This window comes from Panthera uncia, unplaced genomic scaffold (genome assembly GCF_023721935.1).
Source record: "Panthera uncia isolate 11264 unplaced genomic scaffold, Puncia_PCG_1.0 HiC_scaffold_822, whole genome shotgun sequence".
Taxonomy (NCBI): domain Eukaryota; kingdom Metazoa; phylum Chordata; class Mammalia; order Carnivora; family Felidae; genus Panthera; species Panthera uncia.
In genome coordinates, this window is record NW_026060004.1 from 12223 (window position 1) to 26004 (window position 13782).

Here is a 13782-nt window from a genome sequence, read left to right on the forward strand (position 1 = left end):
TGCTGTATACTATTCCACCATCTGAGTCATTCACAATTATCTGTTCCACTATTAAGAAACATTTGGATTATTTATGGATTTGGCTTACGATGAATAATGATGTCCTAATCATTTTAACAGGTATTTTGTTCTATATATGCATCCATTTCTCTATATTTGGGAATGGAGTTGTTAGAATCATAGCGTATGGGTATGCTCAGCTGTAGTAAGCACTGTTTAGTAGAAGGATTTTGCAAAACCATGTACCATGCCTTGGCCTTGATGTTATGGCACCAGCCCCCCTCCACACCACAGGGGCCCAGGAACTCACCACAAACCAGTCATCACCCACAGCCTCCTGTCTCAGGCATCTTGTTGGACCACTCAGCCTCTTACCCACTTCGACATGTGGCTCTCCCTATTCATCTACCCTTGCATCCTGACCCTTATGAACTCTGGCTCCCTATGACCATTTCAGGCCTTCCTTGCTTCAATGACCCCTTTGTATCTGCTTCTGTGACTCACCGACCAATTAAACTCTTGACTACACTCCATCCCCAATCACAGAGTTCTGGTGTGGCCTCCACAGAGCTCATTCAGGCCAGCCCCAGCTCCTGGCCTGTGTGTTAAGAGTGGGTAGAGCGATCAGAAGTAGAGCTTTGCCATCCCAAGAAGAGAAGCAAGTGAACTGTAAGACAGGCAGATCAATGAAATCGGCTTTTTTCATTATTAATGGGCCCAATTTGTCCTGGGTTAGTGGCTATTTACAAAATTTCAAGATGCCCAGCCCTTTGAACTTCCCTGTGTCCCGACCAGACTTCCTTGCTATGGTGAATGTGTGTGCGTGTGCACGCGTGCGTGTGTGCATGGGCATGTGTGTGATGTGTCTCTTTCTCCCAGCGTCTGTGACTTGCATGTCTGCAAGCAAGTGCTTGCACCCAGAAGGAGGGTGTGATGAAACGCTGTCACGTGGCTAGCCTCGGGCAGTGAGTCAACGAGCTCCCCCACAGCCACCTCACTGGAGTGGAGGGAACAGGAACCACCACACTTGGCAACTTGGGCTGTGTCCACATGGTTGGAAACAATCTGTGAAGTGAGTCAGATCCATTGAGAGAACAATTAAGTCAGTGGGAAAAGAAAATCGGTAGGCCGGGTTATTTGGCATGGTGAAAGAAAGCAGCCCATTGTTTGTTCACATTTGTCCCTTTCCAGCTGGTCATTGTGACACTAGCTGATGCTGGGCTTGCCTACACAAGTGCTTTTAACAGTTTGACCCAGACTCTGTCTACACAGCTCTAAAACCGTCCAGCGAGCTTGTCCAGAGTCAAAGAATCAACTATCTGCCTCACTAGTAATTCTGTCCTCAGGACGGTTTTATGGGGATCCCACTGGAAATGATGGCAGACATTTTGGGGCAAGATAGGACTTTGGGGTTGCTCCACCACTTCTGGTGAGTTCCATGTCTGAGGACTGAGTAGCTTCAGGCAGCTCTAGATAATATCTGGCCACTGGTATGGGAGGCAGGGATAGGGGTCAGATGAAGTTCAAAACTGTGAAATCCAGAGATAATCCCCCCAAATCATGCTGACCACCTGTTTTGTTTTCACTTAGGATTGTTGGGTGAGTGACCCCAGAAGAGACAAACTTCTAATTCCGGCCTCTTGGAGATCATTATCCCAACTCCCGGATTTTTTTTAAGCTTTATTTTTTTTAATGTTTATTTCTTTATTTTGAGAAAGAGAGGGTGCATGCAAGTGGGGGAGAGGGGCAGAGAGAGAGAGAGGGAGAGACAGAATCCCAAGCAGGCTCCATGCTCAGTGCATAGCCTGACACGGGGCTCGATCCCACGACCGTGAGACCATGACCTGAACCGAAATCACGAGTCGGACGCTTAACTGACTGAGCCACCCGGGCGCCCCCCAACTCTAAGATCTTAAAGGGGAGAAAAGGGAGGCCCAGGGAGATAGAGAGACATACACAGGGCTACACAGGTAAAAAGTGAGTGTTCACTTGGCTAAATTTAATTGCACCTGGCTGTCTCCAGTTAAGGTGCTAATGAACCAGGAGACGCAGATACAACATAGCAACCTGTAATGGACATGTTGAAAAGGAATGGGTTATGAAGTAGAATTCTCTCTTAAGAACTAGGGAGCTTCTCTGAGTCCTTTTTTGGGCACCTTTCCTGTATCCAGCTGCTAGTTACCTGCAAGAACTCTCATCAATCTCCAAAGAACAGCGGTGTCCAAAAGTTGGGGAATGTGTATGATGTGGCTTTGGCTGGAGCATATTTATGACCTGGAGTGTGCTCTAATTGTGCAGATATTCCCATAAATGTTATTTTATTAAGTTGAGCTACAGTAAATCTGTCATCTCCATAAGTAACACCACAGTGAATCTGTAGGTAAGCTCAGAATACTGCCGTGAGCCATGCTGGGCTATTAGCTTCAGTCCAATGTTGTTATCTGCGCAGTTATAGCATCTCAGGGGCAAAACTCAGGCACTGCGTTTACAAGATTTGGTTCCTCATGCATGCCCTTGGCTCCCAAAGACAACAGAAATGGCTACAAAAGACGGAGGCAAGAAAACCAGACAATGCTGAATGTTTGCTTCCTCTAGCCCGTTTGGAAACAGCTCAGGCCAACAGAGAGCACTGGAACAGGGAATTCAGCGTCTTGGGTTCTATTGTTACTCTTATGAACTTCTCAACCTAAGGAAGATCCGTTGGTGTGACGGGTCTCACAGCTGCCAACTTGGAAATGGCGGCACGGTAGGCATGCCTCTCCATGGTAAATACAGCAGTCCTGGAAGCCAAGTTGTTGAGATCTCAGGGTGAAAGCAATAATAATTAAGTGTATCTATTACCTGGTCTGATATCCTCTGACCACCACCTGGAGAGGGTCCATAATCCACTATCTCCTTCCCCTGGGGAAAGAAAGGAAAGGAGATTAATGATGTCTCTTCCTCCAGCGAAATTTATGACACGTTGATATCCAGGCACTTTGTTCATGAATCTGGATGACTCATGTCTACTTGTGGTGTAGAAGCCAGACTATTGTAAACATAGCATTCCTGAGTATATTAGGAATTTTCCAGAGCTGACAACATTCAAGAACAATCAGGTTCAGCCCTAGTCCTTGCCCCTCAAAACCAATCGCGGGCTCCCAGTTGTGAGGCAGTACAGTGTGTTCAGAGGAAGCAGTCTTTGAAGGGACAAAATTGGGAGGCATTTGCTTTAGCACTCTGGATTGAATTAGTTGTTATTCATTACAGGAAATCACGTTTCATAGTTCCTAAGAAATAAGGCAAACGTTTTTAAGATTTGATTCCATATCCAATAGAATCTCTCTCCACAGCCTTTTCAGAGCATCACTGTAAAGTCCCCCAGCCCCCGCCATTTTTTTTTATTAACCTGAGAAGAAAATGAACTGAGTTTGGAGAAGGATGTTAGGCGGACACAAGGGAGGGTTTACAGACCCAGGGAAAATGCACTTGAAGAAAAAATGCCACAAACTGGGGTCAGCAGACATTAAATTATAGACATGCCCATGGTTTGTCCAGATTGGTTAGAACATGTTTCTTTTCAGCAATAAAAAACAAGAGCCATTAACAAGCAAAGATGTTAGATGGAATTAAGTGGCGTTCAAATGATGAAAGGGGAATTTAAGGAGCTAACCTTCCACTGCCCAGGCAGTTTACCCAGTCAATTAAAACACAAGACTGTCTTTCCCACCATCCTGCCATCAACGGGAGAAAGTGACTCTGATAGGCCACAAGGCTTGGCTGCCATATACCCTCACGCAGCCGTCCTTCCCAGAGCCTCCTGACGGCTTCAGGTGACTAAATGGCCAGCTAAGCACAACACATTTCAATTGAGAATCTTGTGTCTCGTGGTGGTTCCCTGATGCCTCCCTGATGCAAGGCACTGTCGTAGATCACCGCCATCCTACAGGCACGCCACCCAGATAGCAACCATAGGATTGTCAACAGAACGATTCACACACCGGCATCAGCAGCTAAACGCAGCACAGTTCGCGACCCCAAGCACGACACCAAGATTCTAAATGGGATGTTGCAGCAGCAAAGATTCTAAAACACAACTGTGTCACTGGGGCATTCAGAGGGTGTCACGACCTGTAACTGACAGGCACACCTGCCCTGGTTTCCCCCTGGGCACAGCATTCTTGCATTCCCCTGGGCCTCCTGTTGCATTGCGGCTGCTTATTTGCATCCGCAAGCAGGGAGCAGGTATCCTGCAGAAATAGTCCGGGAGTGGTGTCTGATTCCCATAGGCCTTTGCAGCCAGCTCTAACGGAATGATTTCCAATATTCAGTTTCTGAGAATTCTAACCATGATAGGCAGACCATGGCAGATCTTAATGACAATAATATCATCTCACATTTTCATGGCATTTAACAGTTTACAAAGTGCTTTCACATACATTATCACATTTAATCCCGGTGAAGTCGATACTCTCTTCTTTTTTTCTATTGGCAGCTTGGTGTAGTGGAAAGAGCGCTGGACCCAGGCAGACGTAAGTTCAAATCCCGGCAATGACCACCCACCAGCTGTCCAACCACAGACGATGTGCTCCCATTCTTCCAGTGTCCTTTTTTTGTACCTGTAAGATGGGGAATCATTTCTACTACCCGTAAGATGAGGTATGCGGTAAGAATTAAACAGCCTATATAAAAACACAGTGTAGGTCCTGATGCATAGAAGCACCGGATAATCGTTACTTTCTATCCACTTACAGAAGAAAACGAAGCTGGAGAGGTTAAGGGAATTGCTCAAAGTAACAGCTAGTAAACGCCAGAACTGAGACTTCATTTATTTTACAAACATTATTGAACACCTACTATATGCCAGTGCCTCAGGCATAGGAAAGTGGATAAGTCCTAATTCTAGTTCTCGAAATGTTCACAGTAGAGTGCCAGAGCCTGAAACGCAAATAATCAATTACAGTATAGTGTGATGTGAAAAGCAAGACGTATTTAGGGAATGTCCTAAAGCCAGGGGTGAGCCCAGGTATCGACACAGGAAGTGAGTCTTAAGAAGAGGACCCTTCAGAGGAAGCAGCCACGGAGTTCAAGCTGGAATATACATCGCAGGCGGATGCTGCAGCCAAGAAGGGATTCGAGGGACAGGTGAGAGGGAGAGAGGAGGAAGCAAGGGTGGGCAGAGTCAAAGGGGCTCACAGGGGATGCTGCAAGGTGATCCCCTTCATCCAGTCCACGCTGGAGCGAACCCATGGGATGACTTCACATAAGGACCCAAGGTGGTCAGATTTGCATTTTTGAGATCGGGGCAGCAATGTGGAAGATCGACTGCAGGAAGGAGATAATGGAAGCAGTAGTTCAATGAGAGATAATGAGGCTGTGAACTAAGAAAGTGGCAGAGCAGACAATTTTGAGAGGTGTAGCAGAGTCAGAATTGACAGGGGGAGGCCATTGATTTGATGTCGAGGCATGAGAGAAAGAGGAGTCAGGAAGAACTCCCAGGTTATTAGCTTGGATGGCCGGGTGAATAGGTGCCCTCCCCGCCCCGACACAGCGGGGAGTGGGCTTGAAGGGTCAATAATGAGTTCATTTGGACTTGCTTGTTCTGGGAGACCTGGGGACATCTAGAAGCAGGTGTGCAGGAGAGGGCTGTGAGTCGGCCTTGGGAGAGAACGGGGGTGCTGTGCTCTGATCTGGGGGTCCCTGGCTTTTAGATGGTGGTTGAAGTTGGACGTAGGCTAAGACCACAGAGCAGGAAGAAAAGAGGGTCATGGAGAGCTCTAGGGAGCACCAACATTCAGGTGCTAGAATAAGGACTGTCAGAGACGCGGAAGTCCCAGGAGAAAGAGGGGCTTAAGACTCCAAGGGAGACAAACATTTTGTGATGGCGCAAGCAGACGGAGGTGTCAAAATCTACCCGGGGTCAAAGAAGATGGAAACTGAAACATGCCTATCACATTCGGAAATTAGAAGGTCACTTTGGCGACTTATTTTAAGATGTAGTTAAGAGAAGAACTTTTCCACTTTGGTTGTTGCTGTTGTTACTATGATCCAGAGTAAGAAAAATGTGTTATATTATGACCTGGGACAAAAGTTTCATGACCAATACTCGCTCTCTGATATTTCAGACTTTTCTATTCTATTCTATTCTATTCTATTCTATTCCATTCCATTCCATCCTGTCCCATCCCATATGGATACTCCTTAGTATGCACTAAATTTGCTTTATGGCCAAATAGTGGGCTGCAAGCTGCAGTTTTAAAAAGCATAGGTTTAGATAGATATAATTTTCCTAGAAGAAGAGAAATGTAGGATAAAGGAAAGAACACTGGATTTTGAGTGGAGATACCTGATTCATGGCATGACTCAGCTACTTATTGCCTGTGTGACCTTAGATGTGCCCATTAACCTCTATGTGTCTCTTTCATTATCTGTAAAATTCAGATAATACATTAGCTGTAAAGGGATATTCTGGGGGATCAAAGAAGATAAAATATATGAATGCAAAGAGAGTATGTCTAGAATGGTCTTGGAAAAACTACGACTTTTTAGTCACATTCAAAGAAAGAGCAGAATAATGTCTTATGTGTCCCAGTTGGTTCTAGCTCTCTAACCTGAATCCTGGAGCCATACCACTGCAAAACACACCAAGAACCAGAATGGAACAAAAAAAAAATCAGGCAAAATTGGTGGTGTTGCTACATTTATAAAATACTCTTGTTCTAATACTATTGTAGCCATCTTAGTTTCCTGATTTATATCCAGAATCTAATAGAGGACTTCCCTTAATAAAAGAAGAGCCAATACAGGCAGTTTTTTTTAATGTTTATTTTTGAAAGAGAGAGAGAGAAAGACAGAGGGAGACAGAGAATCCATCCAAAGCAGGCTCTGCACTGACAGCAGAGAGCCCAATGCGGTGCTCAGACTCATGAACCATGAGATCATGACCTGAGCCGTGGTCAGATGCTTAACTGACTGAGTCACCCAGGTGCCTCTACAGGCAAGTTTCCTCACCACTGTGTGAAATGACAGCAGAAAATACTGCAGGCAAACACAGAAAGATGGGATCCCAGTGGCACCTGGGTCCCAGTTGGTTGAGCGTCCAACTCTTGGTTTCGGCTCATGTCATAATCTCACAGTTCATGGGACCACACCCTGCACTGGGCTCCTTGCTGGCAGTGCAGAGCCTGCTTGGGATTCTCTCTCTGCCCCTACCCTGGCACACATTCTCTCTCTCTCTCTCTCTCTCTCTCTCTCTCTTTCTCTCTCTCTCAAAATGAAAAAATAAACTACAAAAAAAAAAAGACAGATCCTTTAATATAGACAATAATCTTTACGAATTCCAGTAGACCAGCTGGTATCACTGTATTAAGGCATAATACAGTAATTGATTTTTATGATTCACTCAACAAACTGCTACATTTTAATACCTAACATATGCGTTGACTTAGGTGTAAGGAAGACAAAGATGACCAAGGCATCATTTCTAACCTCTAAAAATGTGCAAACAGGTGGCTGAGCAGACACATAAATGGATAATTCCAATTAAATGGTACAACTAAAAGAGATATGCATTTGAGTATAATAACATATGAACATACCATGAGAGAAAAAAAGAGCAGCCAGCCCAATCTGGAGTTCAGGGAATGCTTCCTGAAGGTCACCTTGCCCAAGATGAGTCTTGGTGTAAGCATTAACAAAGGAAGCTGGGAAAGACATTTCAGAAAGGCAGAATAGTCTAAGAATGCCACAAAAGTATGAGAACCTGTATAGTGTATACACTATCTCTCAAGCATAAAAAGGCAAGAACAAGCTAGACAACAGAGGTAGGTATGGTCGCCATCTTGGAGAGACTTCCCTACCAAGTTAAGGTGCTTAGAGTACATTGCATTGGACATGGAAGCCATTAATGGGGACCAATCACTCTGGAAGCCTTATGGAGAGGAAGTTAAGAGTAGGTCAGGGACATATTTGGCGATAATTGCAGTGATCCAGGAGAGACATGTTGAGGGCCTGAGGAGCAGTAATAGAGAAGGAAGAGAGGAGTTAGATTTGAGGAATATTTTGGATGCTGAGATTAGATGTGGGGGGTTGAGATCATATGACACTCTACTTCAGAGACCAAAAATGAGTAATACTGACCTATACTGCCCAACAACACTGTCATCCTCAAGTTCGGGGTCCAGTGTGGAAAAATTAAGACAAGTCTGTTGTAAGCACTTGTAACACAAGGTTGAAGATGCTAAGTGTTGAAACAGAGGTGTAGACACCTGGCTGTGGGAGTCAGAGGAAAGAGGCATAAATTCCAGTTGAGTTATCCAGACAAGGCTTCATGGAAGAAGTGGCCTTCAAAGTGGGCTTTGAAAGATATAAAAGATTTCACCATGAGTTCATAAGAGGAGAGGGCATTTCTGGTGTAGGAAGCATCCTGAGCAGTCATTGGGACAGGGAATGGTGTAGTCTAGGGACAATACCACAGGCTCTGGAGTTACACAAGCCTGGGCTCAAACAGCTCTGTCATATTCTAGGCAGAGAGTTAGGGGTAAGTTACTTTGCTCCTCTGAGCCTCTGTTCCTCATTTGTAAAATAGTTATAATTATCATTTATCTTATGGTTCCTCTATTTAATGAAATAATGTATTTAACTGTGTTTGACTCAAAGCAAGCCATCAGCACAGTTAACTGCTATCCTCTTATCATGGCAGAGCAACAGGGAGTGGGGGCTGAGGCAGGGTGTGTCATGTAAAGGAGAATGCATATGGTGCAGAACAAAATGGAGAGGGAAAGTGGGTCAGAGAGCCTGGGAGAGACTGTGCAAGGCCTTGAGTGCTAGACTAAGGAATTTGGACTTTACTGGGTTGGCGGTTGGGAGCCACTGAAGATTCACAAATAGGGCTGAAGAGTTGAGCTGTGTTGACTGAGATTAATAAGTACCCATATGAAAGATGGTTTGGAGGAGGAAGGGGTTGAAAACATGACAATCATTTATGAAATGATTACAAGAGCTCAAATGAGAGGCAATGAAGGTCTGAATTTGTGTAGTGTCAATAAGAATGGGAAAGAGATATTAAACATGGGGGAATTTGTTGAGGTAAACTAAGAGGAAATATCAAATACCCAAATTTCCAATCAAGGTTACTGGAAGGAGCACCAACAAATATTGGGACAGGAGTTGTGAGAGTCAGGAAATAGACAAAATGGTGGGCTTTTTGAAAAACTGAAAAGTTTTGGGGGTTGCTAATGATCTCAATATTCCTTCTCCGCCATGCTGTATAGATGGCTACCCGGCTAAAGACTTCATTTCCCAGTCTCCCTTGCAACAGGTGTTGCCATGTGATTAGGTTCTGACCAATGGGATGTAAGCAGAATGATATGTGCCACTTCCAGATCATTCCCTTAAAAAGAGTCACTTGTTTTCCATTCTTCTTTCCCTTTCCTAAAGGTCTATATAGGAATGGAGTAGTGAGCCATGCAGGCGAGGGCAACCTCCAAAGCATTAGGATTAGAACAACAAGGGGCCCCAGCAGAGCTGTGCCTCTTACCCAGACCTCTACCAGCTCAGATTTTCACATAAAAGGGAAACACAGCTTAAACAGTCCTCTAATAAAGAGACAATGAGTTTGGTGTATAGTAGAAGGCAGAGGTGGCCAGGAGAGGTCAAGCCTGAACAGTAGGTATAGAGATGGATCCAGGGTGTAGACAGGGATTTAAGAGTCATGTGAGTCATGATGATGCTTGAAGCCATGTAGTGAGTGAGATTGCTCAGGGAAGCACTGGAGAGAGAGGAGAGGTGAGGACCACAGGGCACCCGGACAGCATGTTTGCTCAGGTGGGAGGGAAGGAAGAGGAGCAGGGACTGAAACTGAAATGGAGGCAGGTGCACAGTGGCGATGAGCTGAGAAGGAGGAAGAAGAGACAGAAGAGAATAATGGCAGGGTCATCGGGAGAAATTTTTTTCCTTGATGAAGAGTGGCCAACAATGTCAAAATCTGCAGAGGACAAGGGAGGTAAGAACTGAGAAAAGGCCACAAAATTTACGGAGATTAGAGTATACTTAGGACAGGAAGCAATCAAGAAGAAGTCAAATTATGTTCAAAATAATGTGCTTAAGAAGCCTGGGAATTTATTATTTTTTATTATTTATTTTTTATTTATTATAATTTATTATTTATAGTAAAGTGCAAAGAGTTCAATCAATCTAAAATTATTTTTTAAAAAGTGTAAGGCAAATAATATATGTAGAAACGTCTCCCTCTGGGAGGTAGAGCTTAATCCTCCCTGTCCCTCAGTATGGGCTGGACTTAGTGAGTTGGCTTCTACAGAATAGGATGCAGAGAGGGGAAAAAATAGTAACTTTAGAGTGGAGAAACCTGGCGAATACCTCCCACCTTACCCAAATGGTCAAGGTCAACTACATCAGTGATAAGTCACATGGATATAATGCGCCCGTGTGTGATGTGTTGAGAAGGGCAATTCAGCTCTGTGGTGGTCTTTCCCAAAACCCATAACCTCAGCCTAGAATTGAGGAAAACATCAGACAAACTCAAATTGAGAGACGTTCTACAAAATACCTGACCAGTATCTTCAAAACTGTCTAGGCCATGAACAACAAGGAAAGACTGAAAAAGTGACACAGACCAGCAGCTATGGAGACTTGATGATCAAACGTTATGTGGATCGTGGACGGGATTCTGGAACAGAAAAAGAAAGGGTATTACTGAAATCTAAATAAAGTCTGGAGGTTAGTTAACAGTATCGTACCAACATTACCTTCATAGTTTTGATAAATATACCACAGTTATATAAGATGTTAAAATAGGGGAAGCTGGGTGAAGGATATCCTCTCTATTCTTAACTATCTTTGTAACTTTTCTGTAAATCTAAAATTATTTCGGTATAAAAAGTTTGGGGGGGGGGAGTTGTTTTGTTTTGCTTTGTTTTTTGAAGGAGTAAGGCACGGGCAGAGCTAGGTCCTTACTAGGACTAAGTAAGTTTGCAATAGGAAGTATCTGGTCTCCCACTGCCCCACCCCCCACCCAAGAAAAACTTTCCGTTAGTCCATTATTACAGTACAATGGAATGTTCAATTTCACACTGTGTGTGACATTCCATGCCAGCTAGAATAGTTAATGCAACTTTACATTTATGACTCTGCTTGGGTGTGAATTATTGTGTTTATGAAAATCTCCATATTAATGTCTGATTGTAAATCATTCTGCCGGCTCCTTTATTAATAGCTCAATTCCCACTACTCACTGCTGCAAGCCATTCAAATTACGGCAACCGTACAGGAAACGGGCTGCTTCCCATTTGTTTCCCATCTAAATTTAACCATCTTGGGCTTTGCTTTAAAGCCACTGTTCCTCAGAATTGTTCAAGCCAGACATGTTTGACTGTGTTCATTGGTGAAGTTAAGGCAGCGTATCTGAGGGGTAGTTTATTACTCTCTGTGTCTGGATTTCCTGCTCTTCAGAAGTGATCTGGGCACAGATCCTGGTGGTGTTGGTTCAAACCCTGGCTGTGTTACTAACTGGCTGTGCGATCTCAGCAAGCTATTTAGTCTTTCTGGGTCCCGGTTTCCTCATCTAAAGTGGAAATCATAACACATCATTTTTATTTGTTTATTTTTTTAATGTTTATTCATATTTTGAGGGGGGAGAGGGGCAGAGAGAGAGAGAGAGAGAGAGACCCAGAAACTGAAACAGGCTCCAGGCTCTGAGCCGTCAGCACAGAGCCTGATGCGGGGCTCAAACCCTTGAATCATGGGATCATGACCCAAGCCAAAGTCGGATGCTCAACCAACTGAGCCACCCAGGCACGCCAATCTGAGCTATTGTTTTTAGAGTTGGTATGAAAATTGAGCGTGATGTTGTTAGGAAAACTGGTGGTGTAGTTGTGGCAGGTAGGAAGCTCTTGGTGGTCTTTTTGTGATGGGAATTATACTAACAATAATGATAGTATTAATGGTGGGTATAGCTGAAAGAATTTAGGACTGGCATCCAGAAGGTCTGGGTATAGTTCCAGTTTGTCTATAAACTAGAGTTGTGATCTTGGAAAAGTCACTTTATATCTCTGGCTCTCTGTTTCCCCAGGTGTAAAATGAAGGAGCTGCCTTTCTTAAGCATCTCTCTTCCCCAGGCTAGTATTCCAGGCTCTACGTGTGCAACAGTCACCCCTAAAAGGTGTGCCCACCTTCATTCCTTTTTTCCATCCCTTCCCCAACCACCGCCGGCTCCTCGGGTCAGACGGCTCAACTGGAGGCTACAGAATATTCAGGAAGGGGCCAGCCTTGGCTTTGCATTTTCAGGCTTCCTCACACGACAGCTCAAATCAGACCCCCTACCCCAGCCCCCTTACCGGCAGGAGGGGAAATATGAAATCTCAGCAGGCAAGGAGGTTTTTTATGCTTCTGTAAATCATTAAAGTGGCCAATATTTCCCTTTGCTGCACTTCTCCCACCTCACAATATTTTTTTTTCCTGCAGTGAAATCCATTCGCCCAGCCTGGAAATGTGGTCACTTTATAGAAAATCTTTAGCTTGTACCAGCACAAATGGATGGGTCTTATTTCCTGTCTACAGTTCATGGTGTTGCAAAGGCATTGCCAAAAACTATTGACTGAGACATAAAAGCAAGAAATGGATGGAAATGAACGTGGGCACGTTCGCGTGTACATTTACAAACACACAGAGCCGAACATGATCAAGTCTACACTTAAAGGAAGAGATTCCCTGAAGGGACGTCCTAATTCATAACTCAGCCCCCTACCCTGCCCATGTTCAGAATCTATCTCACGCTCTGGAGGAGGGAGAAGAGGGTAGGACCAGGCAATGTGGTTTAGATACTGGGGAAGGAACTCCGTCCCCAGTAAGTCTCCCTGATCCCTGTGCCATGATGCTGGAAATAACACCCTTAACGATCCATCCATCTTGTAATTTCAGAAGTAGAGAAAAACATTCAGAATCCTCTGCGATTCTTTTTTTACTAAAATGATACTTCCTAAAAACGACTGCACCTTGCCTTTTAAGAACGAGCTTTGGGGTACGTGTAATGCCATATACGATTTTCACAGATTTCTGAGGGAACTGTTAGCACCCCCATTTTACTGATGATGAAGCTGGGGTCCTCAAGGATGAGGTGAGGCATTCGACATCACCCAGTTAGGAAATGGGGCAGTGGGGACCCCAGCACACTCTCTTGAATTCAGTCCCAATGTTCTTTCCACTCGGCCACATTGCCACCTGGCAGTACCCTGAAGCAGAGGGGCAATCACCCTCAGGAACTCAGCTTCCTTCTGATCACAAGGTTTGTAATCTGTGGGAAAAGAGACGGAGCCCGAGAGGCAGGGACCCAGAGGCACGGATGGAGCCGCGGGACTCACAACAGTGAGCAGCAGTGGGGGCGCGCCTGTCGCTCACTTTCCTCACCGGATCTGGAGAGCCCAGTACGTGCTCAACAACACCCAATCTCCCTGGACACCGACTTACTCCCTGTGTGATCGCTTTGTGTCCCATTTCCTCATCTTTCGAGAGGGAGTCACAATACTGATTTCACAGAGTATTGCGAGGATTACTGAGACATCTAATAGAGAAACGTGTTTCATTTCTTCCTTCTCCCTCCCTCCTCCCTCCCTCCACCCCTCCTTCTACCCCTTTTTCCCTCCACCCCTCCTTCTACCCCTCCCTCCCTCCACCCCTCCTTCTACCCCTTCCTCTCTCCTCCCTTCCCTCTTTCCCACCCTCCTCTCCCTCCCTTGTCCCCTCCTTCTTTCCTTCCCTCCTTCTCTTTCCTTCCTTCCCTCCCTCCTC

General features: G+C 44.9%; 1 long non-coding RNA gene across 1 annotated transcript; it reads left to right on the top strand.

The window, feature by feature from the left end:
• The first annotated feature begins 1138 nt into the window (after window positions 1-1138).
• Window positions 1139-12850, top strand: LOC125918457 (uncharacterized). Its single transcript, XR_007456446.1, has 4 exons — window positions 1139-1429; window positions 4475-4638; window positions 10574-10716; window positions 12068-12850. It is a non-coding gene; the product is annotated as an uncharacterized LOC125918457 (long non-coding RNA).
• Window positions 12851-13782: the final 932 nt, after the last annotated feature.